This window comes from Carassius auratus, unplaced genomic scaffold, assembly GCF_003368295.1.
Source record: "Carassius auratus strain Wakin unplaced genomic scaffold, ASM336829v1 scaf_tig00025783, whole genome shotgun sequence".
Classification (NCBI taxonomy): Eukaryota; Metazoa; Chordata; class Actinopteri; order Cypriniformes; family Cyprinidae; genus Carassius; species Carassius auratus.
In genome coordinates this window covers 315,114-330,479 of record NW_020525457.1, presented here as the reverse complement: position 1 = coordinate 330,479, position 15,366 = coordinate 315,114, and the positions used below count along the sequence as shown (strand labels likewise).

General features: G+C 36.3%; 1 long non-coding RNA gene across 3 annotated transcripts; it reads right to left on the bottom strand.

Moving 5' to 3' along the window:
* Positions 1-1,366: 1,366 nt before the first annotated feature.
* On the bottom strand, positions 1,367-11,980 carry LOC113078482 (uncharacterized). 3 transcript variants are annotated; one of them, XR_003281532.1, is made up of 4 exons: positions 11,907-11,967; positions 6,955-7,010; positions 2,200-2,381; positions 1,367-1,986 (listed from the first exon to the last, which is right to left on the bottom strand). It is a non-coding gene; the product is annotated as an uncharacterized LOC113078482 (long non-coding RNA). The 3 variants fall into 3 exon arrangements; XR_003281533.1 differs by having other exon boundaries at positions 6,955-7,005; positions 11,907-11,953; XR_003281531.1 differs by lacking the exon at positions 6,955-7,010 and having other exon boundaries at positions 1,369-1,986; positions 11,907-11,980.
* Between the last annotated feature and the right edge of the window lie 3,386 nt (positions 11,981-15,366).

The following is a 15,366-nucleotide window of genomic DNA, read 5'->3' as shown; positions in this document are numbered from 1 at the left end:
CTCCATGTAAATCCAAATGGCTTAAACCTCACTGTATATCTTGGCGCAACATTTGGATGCTGCCATATAAATATGTAATTTCTAATAAAGTAAAAGAAGTACTTTACAAAATTATTCACAGATGTTATCCTGTAAATGCAGTTGTTAGCAGATACATTCATAGTGTTTGTGATAAGTGTACCTTTTGTAATGCATCTGTTGAGGATATTGAACATTTATTCTTCTATTGCCCTTGGTCTATTTCTTTTTGGGTTGACTTTAAAATAGACATAACAAAAAAAATAAACAAAGTCCTTAATTTAGAACCTCATGATATTTTACTTTGTTATCAAAACCCATCTATTTCTGATAAACATATGTATATTATTAATCTATTAATTATCTTAGCAAAGTTTTATATTCATAAGTCAAAAGTATTTCAAAAGAAACCATCATATATTACATTTTGTAACACTGATCTTAAAATATATTTTGAAACCCTTTCTAATATAAGATCACAAAACAAGAAGCTTTTAAAAACAATACAAATTCTAAAGCTTTTCAAATTTATGTAATTGCCCTAATGCAGTTTTTATTTTTATTTATTTAATTTGTATCTTTTTTTTGTATTCTTATTTGTCTGTTTATATGTAAGTTTAAATTTAATTGTAATTGTTTGTTGTTGCCGCAGTTATTTTGCATGCTTTGAGATGTGCAATGTTTTTCTGTTCACGTTAATCATTTGTGTGATGGAACTGAATAAAAAATAAAAAAAATAAAAAAAAAAATAAAACTAGTGATATTCTACCAGACACATTATAATCTGGAAGATGTTGTTTTGTGCTTAACACTATAAATGCAGTCAATGTTTTCATGAAGGATGCAAATATGTTTTGACAAGAGAACATCATTATTTATTGTCACTTCCTGAAGAGAAGCCCTCCCCAGCATGATATCACTAACGTTAAAGTTATTAGAGTTGGAGACATTGAACTTAGTGGAGCTCATTAAATATATCATATAGATAGGCTATATATATATATATATATATACGTTTCCATAAAGAAGCTAATTGTTCACTTTATAGACGTAGCTGTTGTGATTAGTAATTAATTGGTTATTCTTCATTAGTTGGCCATAGTTCCAAAGTAGTTCTCAATGACGATATTTTTCTTTAGTAATTATCAAATAACTAATAAGGAACTACCTATGTCCTAAATGAGCTATTACTTACTGCTTAGTTAATCTTGCTTCTATATTAGTTAATAGTATTAAGTTAAGTGTTAATGTAGTACTACCTATTACTTCCTGCGTAGCTACTTATTAACAACGGACCATTATTTTAAAGCGTTACCGATTTTTTTACCAACCAGCTAGTCAGATGTGTAAAGCATTACTGCATGTTAGGTGATAAGTGAATATATCTGTGCAGATTTTAGTGAGCAGGAATCATTGGAACGGTGTAGTGGAAAATAACATGAATGAAAGAGCAATAGATGAAGAGTGGAACACTGACAAGTAATACCACACTTTTAACTTTAAGACCCTTTGACACGGCAAGCCTGGAATCATTACTGAAACATTTCTGAAATAGTGTGTTTTACTACACTTTTCTTTCTTTATTTACCTGCGGGTGTCATAATATCTGTGATCCAGTATTTCAGCATATGTGATGTACAGTGTGTTATACAGAAATATACCAAAATATACAGTAATACAAATATATACATTATACATTAAAGGCAGTGCAATATTAAACACAGTTTTGTAAAACACAAAGGTTTCTGTGTTATCCAGAAAACAATCATAATATGAAAATATCAGCACAGCATCCACCGCAGCACAGTAAAACACAAAGTAATCCGTCATCAGGGAAAGATCCGTTCACTTGTCTGTTTCAGATTGAGTCAGTGATGATGTTGTTCTGTTCCTGGTCTGCTCTGATGTGTTATGTGTTCTTGAAAAGATCAGAATAAATTTTTACAGGCTCCTCTGGATCATCTGACACTAGAAATCATGAATATATATAGATTATTATCATTGTTTTTGATTTGTTGTTTTTTTGTATTATCAAAGTAATACATCAATGCAACAATTACACATCTGAATATTGTGTTCATCTCTGACTGCAGGAAGTCTTGAATATGTTTGATTTTCCACTTTATGACAAGACTCTGAATAATATCTAGCAAGATAAGTTTCATGATGAACAACACTCACAGTTTGGCCTTCTTCCCTCCATACTGTCACATCTAACAAGCTTCTGTCTGTTTTTCTCTCCACTGGTTTGTGTTTCATTTCTGTCCTCTGTTTCTCTCTTTCCTCTTGTTCTTTGCTCCTCTGTGGTTTCTGCTCCAGCATCTTTCTGCGTGTGTTTTTTCATGTCCTCATCTCATTTACTCCTATTTAATCATGCAGACAACATGAACGGTGAAGTTACAGCTGGTGCATTAATGAATCAAACATCAGTGCATCAAATTCAGACGAAGTCATACAGTTTAAGAACTCTTGATGTTTGTGCTATTTTAAAAACAGAGTGATGTTTCATTCCTTGATGTACTGGGTGTTTTTTTGTTGTTGTTCATATACAATTTGCCTGATTTTATAAATTTTCTTCCTAAAAAAAATAAAAAAGGTAGTAGTGTTTTTTTGGTAGTTATTTTTCTGATTTATGTAGTAATTAAATTAAAATCAAACAAGAATTTTGAACTCTCCTTTATCAAGTCAGATTAATGTGCTGGAAGTGTATGCAAATTAGTACATTTGCATATTTAAACATAATATATATATAAAAAAACTTCTAATACAAAAAATGTTTGCCATTAATTACTTGGGGAAGAATGGTGATATCTATCAGTTCATTATTTTATTTTATTTTTTATTTTTTACTCAACTGTCTTGATTTAAAGATAAGTGTTTACTTGACATGACTAAAACTGCAAAAAAAAAAAAAAAGTCCTTGTATATATGAACTAAGTGTTAAAAAATATTAATAGATGGTATTTAATAGATTGATCATAATTAGTAAACATAAAAATATTACATGGAATATCACAAAATGACTTATTATTTTATAACTAATCTTTGTGTTATAATGTTAATGTTCACATTTTACATTTCAGTTTCTCTGAAAACAGACAGATGTTCAGATTCAAATAAAACAATACAACAAACAATGAAATATAAAATGGTTTTTATTACCTTGTGAGTAGCTCAAATGTAAGTATCAACTGAAGGTTTTTAGGTGGCACCTTCACTGCTCAAAGGGTGAAATCCCAAAAACAGTGACATAAGGTCTCTGAGAAGGATTTGAGATCTGTTGGATGTGATTGGTTGAGTTTGTGACCTTTAGCAAAAACTATTTGTAAAAACTACTGTAATTTCTTAAGTGCTGCTGGGAGGATGTGCATGTTTCTAGCATGATTAGTGTGGTACTAGCATTTTCCTAGCATGATTAAAAAGTGTTTATCATTTCGCTAGAATGATTAGCAAGTGACTAGCATGTTGCTAGCATGATTACCAAGTTACTAACATGTTGCTAGCATTATACTAGCATGTCATTAGTATAATTAGATAGTGACTAACATGTTCCTTGCATGACTAACAAGTGACTAGCACGTCCCTAACATGATTACCAAGTTATTAACATGTAGCTAGCATGTTTCTAGCATGATTAGCAGGTTACTGGCATGTTGCTAGCATGTTTGTAGCATAATTGGCAGGTGACTAGCCTGTTGCTAGCATTATTACTAATTTGCTAGCATGTCGCTTATATATGTCTAGCATTATTAGCATGTTACTAGCATGATCAGCAAGTGACTAGCATGTTCCTAGCATGATTAGCAAGTGGCTAGCAAGTCGTTAACATGATTACCAAGTTACTAGCATGTAGCTAGCATGTTTCTAGCATGATTAGCAGGTTACTGGCATGTTGCTAACATGTTTGTAGCATGATTGGCAGGTGACTAGCATGTCGCTAGCATGTTTATTAATTTGTTAGCATGTCGCTAACATGTTTCTACCATTATTAGCATGTTACTAGCATGATTAGCAAGTGACTAGCATTTCGCTAGCATGATAAGCCAGTTACTTGCATGTCAATACTGTTTCTAGCATGATTAGCATGTGACTAGCATATTTCTAATATTATTAGCATGTTGCTACGATAGATAGATAGATAGATAGATAGATAGATAGATAGATAGATTTATAGAAACAGTCAGAATATAGATAGATAGATAGATAGATAGATAGATAGATAGATAGATAGATAGACAGAGAGAGAGAGAGAGAGAGAGAGAGAGAGATGAGTTTGAATGGGTTAGTAATAGTACATAGACGTGAAGTCTCAATAGCGCAGGGTTTCCACAGTGAAGCTTGAAGCACCGCTGCACGTCACTAAAACACGCCCTTTAAACGCTTCTCAAAACAACATCATGCAACCTCATCATTTCACCAACAAAGAGAAGTTATCAGAAAACTAAGAAATAAGTCACTGGAACATGTGCGATCACAAAACAAACATGATAAAAGCGGCCGTTTGTTTGCATGCTTTGTTATATATTTAAATTCAAAAGCATCGATGTTTTAACTATAGAATTTATTTAATTTATCAGGACTCAAAATTAATCACACATAAATACACTTATTTCTATTTTATTTATTTATTTTTAACGCTTATGAAAATAGCCTGCTTATTTAGTTGAGTCTGTTTCCGTTAATTAGCCACAGTAGCCGTCATATTTAGAATGAATGATAATATCTCTATTTTTATAAAAGCTCCCGAACAAAAAACATTATTAGGCTATATTCTTTTATGATAGGCAACGTGAGCTAAACTCTCGAGACGAGGCTTGTGACAGATAATATAAGTTACTTAATAAATACACGATTGTGATATAGAATAAGGAGCTGACGACTGATTTCTTCAAGCGGTCATATTTTATCATGTTTACTATGGTAACATGTTTAGCGTGCATATCTTTTTCATCGCTTATAAATATTTCTGCCTTGTATGGTGATTATAATCCACATCAGATCAAGTTATTTCAAACACTCGCTGCTGACTGAAAGAGAGTTTTGAGCTCGACTTATTTAAAAAAGTGTTTAATGCTGGTGTTAAAACTGTTATCTTTCTGAAATTATCCTCAGCGCAGACTCTCTATTTTTATAAAAGCTCCCGAACAAAAATCATTATTATATTTTGATGATATGCAACGTGGAGCTAAACTCACAAAACCAGTCGACAGATAAAATGTTACTTAATAAATACACAATTGTGATAGAGAATAAGAAGCTGACGTCTGATTTTATCCAAGCGGTCATATTTACCATGTTTACTGTGTAATGTTAATGTTTAGCGTGCATAGTCTTTTACATCACTTATAAATATTTCTGCCTTGTTTAGTGATGCTCTCCAGACACGGAGAAACTCCGCCTTTGTTCATAACTCCTCCTCTAGCCCCAGCTGGCCCGCTTTGGCCCAAGGTTTTCGTCGGGCCAAAAAAACCCTGGCCGTTGGCCCCGAGGAAGCCCCGGCGAGGCACGATCAAGCCCCGGAAGTGACAGTGGAAACGCGACTGGCCCTGGCACAGACTAGCACGCCCGGTCCTAGCTCGATAGTGGAAACACGGCTATTGAGTCTAATGGGCTTCAGTTTGTTTAGATTTGAATTTTTGACAGTTGGAGTTTACGGAATGTTCAGTTGAGCAGAGACATTTCAATGCAAGTCTACGGGATTTTTTTAATTTTTAATCTTCAGTTTTATGAAAACTATAAGTCAGATCAGTCTAAAAAGATAGCACACTAAGATCAGATCACTCTGAAGAGCTGGGCTGAGTTTACTGGTTCTAGCTTGAAAGCTCTAGGAGGAGCAGCGTTCCAAAATTTAGTATCATAAGAATAATAATAAGAAGCTTAAATAGCAGATCAGTAAGGCCTGGTTCACACGGGACGATTTTAAAATTGTCGGCCGATTTTCCAAATATGAGAGACCCCACACACAGCGATAAAAAATCACGGGTCTAACAGTTTTGGTCGTTCCGTGTGTGGTGTGCAGCCACACGGCAATATCAACACATCACACACGAACCGATTTGACTCCCGAGCATTCCCAGGTCAGACGGGAAATCTCGCAAAATCCCTCGAGATCAAACGTGACTTTAGAGTAAACAATCATGGCGGACGAAGAGGATGCAGTGGCCATAGTTTGTTCTTGGTTTTTAACTGAAAAAAAAAAACATAAGAAAAACAAGAAAAGGCGATGGTCAAAGAGGTGGAGACAACGCGAGCATGGACTATACTTGCTATATCATAATATGGAAATAAGTTGTTGTTTTATCTCATATAAATGTTGTTACGTACTACACAGATTAATAACCGTTGAAATAAACGTTCATATATTCGTTTCCGTGTACTCTGGTGGACTGCAGTTGTGGATGTAGTTATGCCCATTGACTTTATTTATATTTGTTATATTATATACGCCGGCTGTTTTGATTTTGTTTCCCGGTACTATCACTGCCTCGTCACCTCGCTTTCTGATTGGCTACACGCCACAGTCCACAGGCTGCGTGATTGTTTGTCCTCGGGGGACACCACACACGAGAAGAAATCGGGCAAAATAAATCCAACATGTTGGATATCCCCGATTTGAGATCGGAGCGGTCCCGACATTCTTCCGAGCAGAGGAGAGCAGTCTTAACACACCACACACGGCAGGAATATTTGATCAGATTATTTTACGATAATCGGAGCATCCTAAGATTGTCGGAAGGGCTGAATCGGGGCTAAAATCGGCCCAATTATCCTGCCGTGTGAACCAGCCTTAAGTTGGCTTTCTCAAGTTTCCCAACTTAATTAATAATAAATAATTAATTAAATAATTATGTCTAACACAGTTCAAGTCAAAACAGGAGATTATAAGAAACTACAGCCATACAATTACTATAACATATCTGACACACTTTCACAAACCTGATATTGTGGAGGACCAGGGATGTTCCTCTCTTGAAGGTCTCTTATTCACTACACTTTCCATAAAATAAGACAGCAATGAACAAAATTATAAAATAATCTGAAATGTACAGTTTCAGTGAAAAGTTTGAATTGTGCCAGGGCTCTCCCCTCTTAATCCAACATATATATATATAAAAAAAAAAAAACAGACGCTTTCAATGGCAACAACATAAACAAACGTTACTGCGCATGCGTGCTTTTGTGGACCTAAATTAACTACCAGTAGAGATTTTTTGATAACAAACATATATATATATATATATATAAATAAGTTTGCTGCATGGATCAGGTGGACTTGAAATTGAAAATGCTAATTAATTATTTGCCAGCAGGAGATGTTCCCTAGTAACAGCTGTAAACAATGCAGAGCTGCTACGTTCACACGCTGCTTTATCAGGCATATATAACATGCAAGTATTTCACATGGCGATTTGGGTTGATTTGGGAGGGGTTTGAGCCAGTCGTCCCTGATGGAAGGATATGCTATCTGTTGCCAGGGGCAATGCCTTCAGAACTTCAGAGAGTCGCGACTAAACATTTCAGAGCTCTTTATATTTTGCACATTTATTTTGTCGACGCAACAGATCGAGACGGATCTACGAATACGAGAAAGAAAATGACGAAAGTAAAGCAATGCAAAAACATAAGGCGAAAGATAGGGGACCTTACAGGAACAAGCTCACACCAATCGCAAAACAGCGGTGTTTGGAGAAGCTCTCAGGCATCCAAAATATCGACCCATACGAGCTCCCTGCAGCAGCACAGAGACCTGAACAATTTACCCCTGTGCACACATATGGATATTGGGAATTATATTGTTTACGATGTAAATCAACTTGCATTCACGCTGTTAATGGCTTAATCTAACCCGGACATTTACATCTCGCAATCACACATTTAACTACCCTAGCTAACCCAGAACTGGTTTGTCCACTTTGCAGCCCCCAACAAAAAAAACCTGGTACAGTATGTGTCACTGGGTTAAAATCAAATTATAACTAAACATACACAGCTTTAGCCTACATCAAAACATGTTGGAAGCGATCGTATACATTGAACATCTCATTACAATCTAGTGTTTACGAAACAGTCGCAGTTAATTATTACTATACTTTGTCATTTTGTCAAGTGCATTCTAAATGCAATGTAATTACAATACGCTAAAACGCATGTGAATAAACTTACTTTGGCCAGTACAACACTGTTTTCATCACCTGCTGTAGATGGACCCAGCCACAGCAGAAAGCCTCGTAACTTTCCAAAGACTTGTGGCATTTAAACTCCTGCATTGTGTAGTAACTTAAACCAAAAACAATATAATTCCCAGTGTCCATATGTGTGCTTGGAGGTAAATGGTCCAGGTCTCTGTGCCGCTTGAGAGCTTCTCCAAATACCGCTGTTTTGCGCTTGGTGTAACCTAAAAAAACTGTATTCCATTGTTCCTATGTTCTCCATATGTATCGTGTGAGGTACTGGAGCAGTTTTTAACGCAGCAGTAACTTCCAGGCATGGTAAAACGGTGCAGAATTGCGAGAACCTCCTCTACTACTGAGTAAACAACACATGTAAACAATCCTGTTTCCCCGCTGGTGTCCTGCCAACATGGCGGAGAACGTGATATTGAGGGAGGGGCTTTGTGCTATGACGACACCTCCTCATTCTCAATACACAACACAGACCAGAAGTTAACTTAGGTCCAGGAGCGTGCACCCGATGAAACCGCGTCTATATATAAAACTGCATTCTGCATGATGAAATATAAATATTTCACAGTGATCTGATTCTGTAAGTTTAACTATGTTTATACATGTGAAAACGAGCAGAGAGTATATATACTACTAGATTCAAAAATTAGCCAGCTAGAGAATACCTGCATATTGACAGCGTATGAATTAACCATACAATTCAATGATAGTAAATTAAGTGTATCAGCAATCATAAATCAAAGAAGAGATTTCTCAGAAATATATTTTAGCTAGCTCACGAGGATCAATCACTTTTCAGTCCCTCCAGGGTTTCACTGTTTTTATTTTATTTTTATAAAAAAAAATTATGATGAAAATGACTGATTTTGTGGTGTGGTGCTTGAGCACCTGTCCCTTTGCCCCTAACCCTAACACGTAAAAACTTAGTTTTGTGTCAGAACTTTTACACTTTCATTCATAAATTCACCCCGTCTGTGTTTGAGAAACGACTGAATCGCGGAATCCAGTCAAAAATAGAGCTTGCTGTATAAAGCAGAACGTCACGGAATTTGGCTATTTTTGAATGAATACATCTACATTAGGGCTGTAAAATGAATCAAATATCGACATGGACTAGTGTATGTGAATATTAAAGTTAAAAGAGACTACAATTGTTCTACGTGTCTCTGGGAATGAGTGCTCAATATGTGCATTTTGCCATTCAGATACACACGATGTTCGCAGTGTTTTCCCCCACGCCAACTCCGCCCTAGCCACGCCCCCAGCTATGACTGTATTTCTGTGTGTAGCCTGTATAGAGCATCACAGTTCCGCCCACAGATGGTGCCGAAAGTAAAAATTCAATGCAATTTCTGCATTGACAGTTGGGATATAAGCCATAAAAACGTAACCATACATGGTAGACTTAAAACCAGCTCGCGTGCTGTTATGACATAAGAGTCATCACTGAAACACGGTGTTTTGCTCGCTGATTGATTTAGCGAATTCTCTCAGAAACAACAAAAAGTGCAGATGTGCATAATGTAATGTAAAGTGCTTCAGTGATTTTAATGGGTGCTTTTGAGAGTGCCTGAACTCTGGCTAGACTGAATGAAAATGTTCTTTGATAATGTTAATGTTCTTTACTCTCTGTAAAATTAAAGTGTTAAAATAACTTACAAAATTTACATTAAATGCAAATTCAGTCGTATTAAAAATATTTTATGGCATGATATGGCACTCAAGCAAAAAGTCGGGGTTTTATTTGTAGCTAATAGACTACACTACTTTTCCCTATATTTATCAATATGATACTTTTAAACTTAAAATTGTCTTTTCTAATCAGTTTCTTTTTCAAAACTGCATCGCAGCATTTGTTGACGTATCAATACATAATCATCCATATCGATACGCGAATCGTCAAGGAATTCATCACAATATATTGCTGTTTTGCTATTTTTAACCGCGCTATTTAAAGCCCTTTTCCCTGTGCGCCTTTTATACTTTGAGCCCCTCCCCCTCCAAAGGTCTCTGCACGGCCCTTCGTCTTACAGATGTAATAGATATATTACATCTGATAAAATGTACTTTTAGTATGTCATTCATAATGTCTAAATATAATTTAATGATTACAAAATATATAGGCGATATTAGGGAGTGGAAATGGTCTTTAAGTACATCTCTGCAGCCATCTAGTGGTCATTTAATATATATGTATTTTTAAAGAAGTGTTTGCTTTCCTACGTTATAAAACTTTTAGTTTTATACTTTTAAACTTTTAGTTTTATAGCCTAAATTATAGCCTATAGTAGGGATGAACAAATATCGTCACATTAAATATAACTTTCAAATTCGGAAATACTTAAAGCTTTGAAGTGCATTTAAAAACACGAGAAAACATTATAACAATTCTTCCACGAGTTGTTCCTGTAGTTTACTGTTAAATTAAATGTTAATGGAGGTTATTTGTGTTTATTGAACAAAGTTTTCCTGGTTTTCACATCAGTGGTGTTTGTTCTGATATCAGCTTTAACAGAATTCTCCTCTGAATCTGAATGCTCCTCACAAGATTTGACAGAGATGTTGATTCTGTTGTGAATTGAACTCTTTCTTCACTGTATCCCAGCGCTGTGTATAACGGTGTCTAGATCAGCTCGAGCAGATAAACGGTCTTCGCTGTGTGGACTGAACTAGTGCGGATTCGTTCCGCTTTCGGTTCGTTCACCATATACAGTAACTCAATAAAACGCGGGGTTTGCTTGTTTTAGCGATAAATTCAGCGATCGCGAAATCCTGTAGGGGCTGATATTGTTAAACTCAGATGCAGTTACAGGTTTCTGATCAGTGAATTAACATGTGCATTTTGTCCGTTGTTAAAATCACGTTTTCATCAACAGGTCACAGAGTTAGTTGGAGCTCTTTATGAGCGCTCAGGTTTTCTTGCTGTAAAATACATATGGACAAACTCTCATTTTATAAAATCTGAAATGCTGCTGTGCACATGGCTAGTATTTAATATGAATAACGTTAGATGGCGAAATCTATCTCTCTCTCTCCGGTTCCACATGTCTCAGACCTCAAATACATCAAATATGAGCCTTTATAGACGGTTTCAACGGCATCAACATAAACAAACGTTAATGCGCGTGAGCGCTTTTGTGGACCTAACTTAACTTCCGGTAGACTCCAAATAGAATCAATAACAACAGCCAAGTCCCTCTAGAGTAGATATTTTTTGATAACAAACAAAATGTGTTTTCTGTGTGGATCAGGCGGACTTAATGAAAATGCTAATTCATTATTTGCCAGCAGGAGATGTTTTAAAGCACAGACATAAAGCGCGAGAAATAGAGTACATTTCCCTAGTAACAGCTGTAAACAAAGCAGAGCTGGTACACTCCCACGCTGCTTTATCAGGCATATAACATGCACGTCTTCTTTCAGAAATACAGCGATATAAAAACACCCATGCCTCGTTTTGATATTTAAACATAAATGTAAGGAATTATTATTATTAAACGTGCAGTACGTTACGTAACGTTACTCATGTTTATTACTCATCACCTTGGCTTTAACTGCGTTTATAGATGGCACCGCAGCCAGACCGATATACACAACACAGACCGGAAGTTAACTTAGGTCCAGGCGCGTGCGCCCGATGAAACCGTCTTATAGACATAAAGAAAACACTAGCCTTATTCAGATAACAAGATCTTTTTTATTTACCCTTGCAGACTCCGTTCAGCTGCTGCTGCTGATGAACTTCACTTCCTTCAGAGCAGGGCTCCGCCCAGTATTCTAAGTAGCTAAGGTCAGTTTGAAAAGTGATGACGCCATACGCTAATTAGCATATTCATGACGCTATAAGTTCATAGCTTTATACATTGAGTTAGAGGCAGAACTAACGAGAAGGGTATTCCTGCACAACCGGAGGCTGCAGTTACAGGACCGCAATTCTGTGACCGCAGCTTTAGGACCCTAGTATTTTTGTGACAGCGCCACCTACTGTTCTGAATCAACACTAATTAAAGATGGACGACGTGGACAGCAAACAGACGGTGAGTATCGATATTTAATTAAGTTTTATTTTATAACGTTTAAACGGTGCAAAGTTTACATAGTGAGAACTGCTAACTATGAATTAATAATTAATTCCCACAAATTAAGAATTTGTGAGCTAGTTTTATTAATTACTACGACGTTAATTCGTGGCTATGATTTCATAAATCCTAATTGTGTTTTAATGACGAAGTATTATAAGTGAATCTAGCCTGCACATTAATTAAACTTATCAGATGACAAGAGCATGGTTGATGTAAGGTTTGTAAGATTTACCTGCAGCTTAATGTAGTAGTGTGAATACTGGCTTAATAGTCGTTGTTTTACCATATTTAGGTATAAAATATATTTCATAATTAAACTGCACTGACTGCCTAGTTGCAGTATGTGTTAGCCTGTTGTTTTGGCATTATTTTGCAATGATAAATTAGGCATTTGGCAATTTTAATAGTTTGTTACAATTTGGCCTAATCTGCAGGTCTACTCCACATACAGTTATACATTGCTTTCATGTGTTAGTTTCTGTCATGTTCTGCATGGCAATATGAAGTGATTTTATGGATTCGATTAGGCTCATTGTAGGACAGATGATTAAAAAAGGCACTAGGGATATTTTCATGATCTCAAAATATTCTAACAAGTACACTCTCTCTTTTCCAAGATTCATATAACAATCAAAAAGGGAAATTCCTGCCCGAATTGAAGAGATGCACCACATGCTGCAAGGACTTTCACTTTTCATATATATATATATATATATATATATATATATATATATATATATATATATATATATATATATTCCAGTTGAATATGTTAAACAAATGTTTCTTATTTATCTCTCTCTGTCTCTCGCTCTCTCTTTCTCTAGAGTTGAAGCCTACAGCTGTTCTATCCATGCAGCAACTGATGGAAAACGGGTTCACTTTGGTGCTGTTGTGATGTTGTCACAAAAATGACATGTATATACTGTACAGACTAAGAGTTTGGACACACCTTCTCATTCAAAGAGTTTTCTTTATTTTCATGACTATGAAAATTGTAGATTCACACTGAAGGCATCAAAACAATGAATTGACACATGTGGAATTATATATGGAATTATATACATAACAAAAAAGTGTGAAACAACTGAAAATATGTCATATTGTAGGTTCTTCAAAGTAGCCACCTTTTGCTTTGATTACTGCTTTGCACACTCTTGACATTCTCTTGATGAGCTTCAGGAGGTAGTCACCTGAAATGGTCTTCCAACAGTCTTGAAGGAGTTCCCCGAGAGATGCTCAGCACTTGTTGGCCCTTTTGCCTTCTGTCTGCGGTCCAGCTCACCCCTAAACCATCTGGATTGGGTTCAGGTCCGGTGACTGTGGAGGCCAGGTCATCTGGCGCAGCACCCCATCACTCTCCTTCTTGCTCAAATAGCCCTCGATGCCTTCAGTGTGACTCTACAATTATCATAGTCATGAAAATAAAGAAAACTCTTTGAATGAGAAGCTGTGTCCAAACTTTTTGGTCTGATATATATATATAATATGTATATATGTATATAAATAATCATTCTTGAATCATTCTTGTGTTTTGTCTTGCCTCTCAACAACTTTTAAAATATTGGCAGTAATTTAGTGACTCCATACACTGATTCCAACTTTAACTTACCTGATAATGAGCTAATTCACCTTAAGGAAGTGAATCAATATACTGTATAATTCAAGAGACAATTCAAGACTTTTAAGGTTCTTCAGTTTTTACAATTGTTTTAACATTGATATACATCAATTTTACAAAATTGATATTTCATTTATATTTTGTGCAAATTCATGTTTAAATTTAAAATTGTGACTCAAAGCACACTTTGCAATTTAACTCTGCTGCATTTTGAATCAAAAATCACATTTAAAAACATGCTACTGAGATTAATATATTGATGCTATATACAAAGTAACGTGACTGCAAACTAAACCAACAGGGTAATAGAACTGCGTTCCTGAAACTGCAGCCATCGCTATATTGGCCAGTACGGTAGGTGGCGCTGTCAGGAAAAACTAGGGTCCTAGAACTGCGGCCCAGATCTGCGGTCCTGAATCTGCAGCCTCCGGTTGTGCAGGAACATACTATTGGAACTAACTGTGCGTTCACACTGCCGGCGTCGAGAGCGTCAAAGTGGCTGGAAGTCATTCATTTTCAATGTAAGCTGGCGGCGAGGAGCGTTGAAATCAGGGCAACTTTATGGTAATGAGCTATGACGCAGTTAGGCAGCAACCAATCGGAACGTAGAAGTCCACCGTTTGAGAGGATTCCAGAGACCGCAGCTCCGACCCATAGACAGTAAAAGAAATGGACACAGCGACCCCATTGGAACTCAATTGAGACAAGTGAAGCCCATTTTTAGCGTTTTTTAGCACTTCCGTTTCTGACGCGCAGACTCAAACGAAGCTTGATGACGTCAGCAACCTGTCTGACAGATGTAAATGTTCTAGTAGCTGTGCGTGCAAACTGCCATCGTTAATCTTGCAGAGACGGCGAGCTTGAGCGGGGAGTTCTTTGTCGTGAGTGAGCAGGAGTAAGTATTCTGATTAATTATTTTGTATAGTATTTTAAAATGTAACGCCAGTACGCCATATTAAGTTAATTGCCTGCGAGCTTCTCCACCTGTCTGTACGGTAATGCGACAGAGAGACGAGTGGTTATGACGCAATCGTTAGCCTATTTTTTACAAAAACTGTTTATACGGGGCCATAATGTAACATAGAAGGTAATGGAGCCCTTTATACATTGTCGTGTATCTTTAGAAATAAATAATGGACAAACAGAGTCTTTAAACGCCTCAGATGTAAAGTTATTCGCTGTCAAAGTGACGCCAAAATGAATGGGAGTCAATGGGATGCTAACGCAAGTGAAGTTCTGCTAAAAGATGGCGGCACCCACCCGACTTCAACTTCCGGTCGAGTTCCTTGCCGCCTGCTCCGACCACATTAGTTCCCAGCACAATGGAGGACAGGTTGATTATTGCTGTTTCGAGTTTTCAATAATCTATGATGTGTCCCTGTTTGCGTACAGGGACATAAAAAATAAATTAAAAGTGATACGTGGACCAAGGTGTCTGAGATTGTTCATTTTAAGTAAAGGA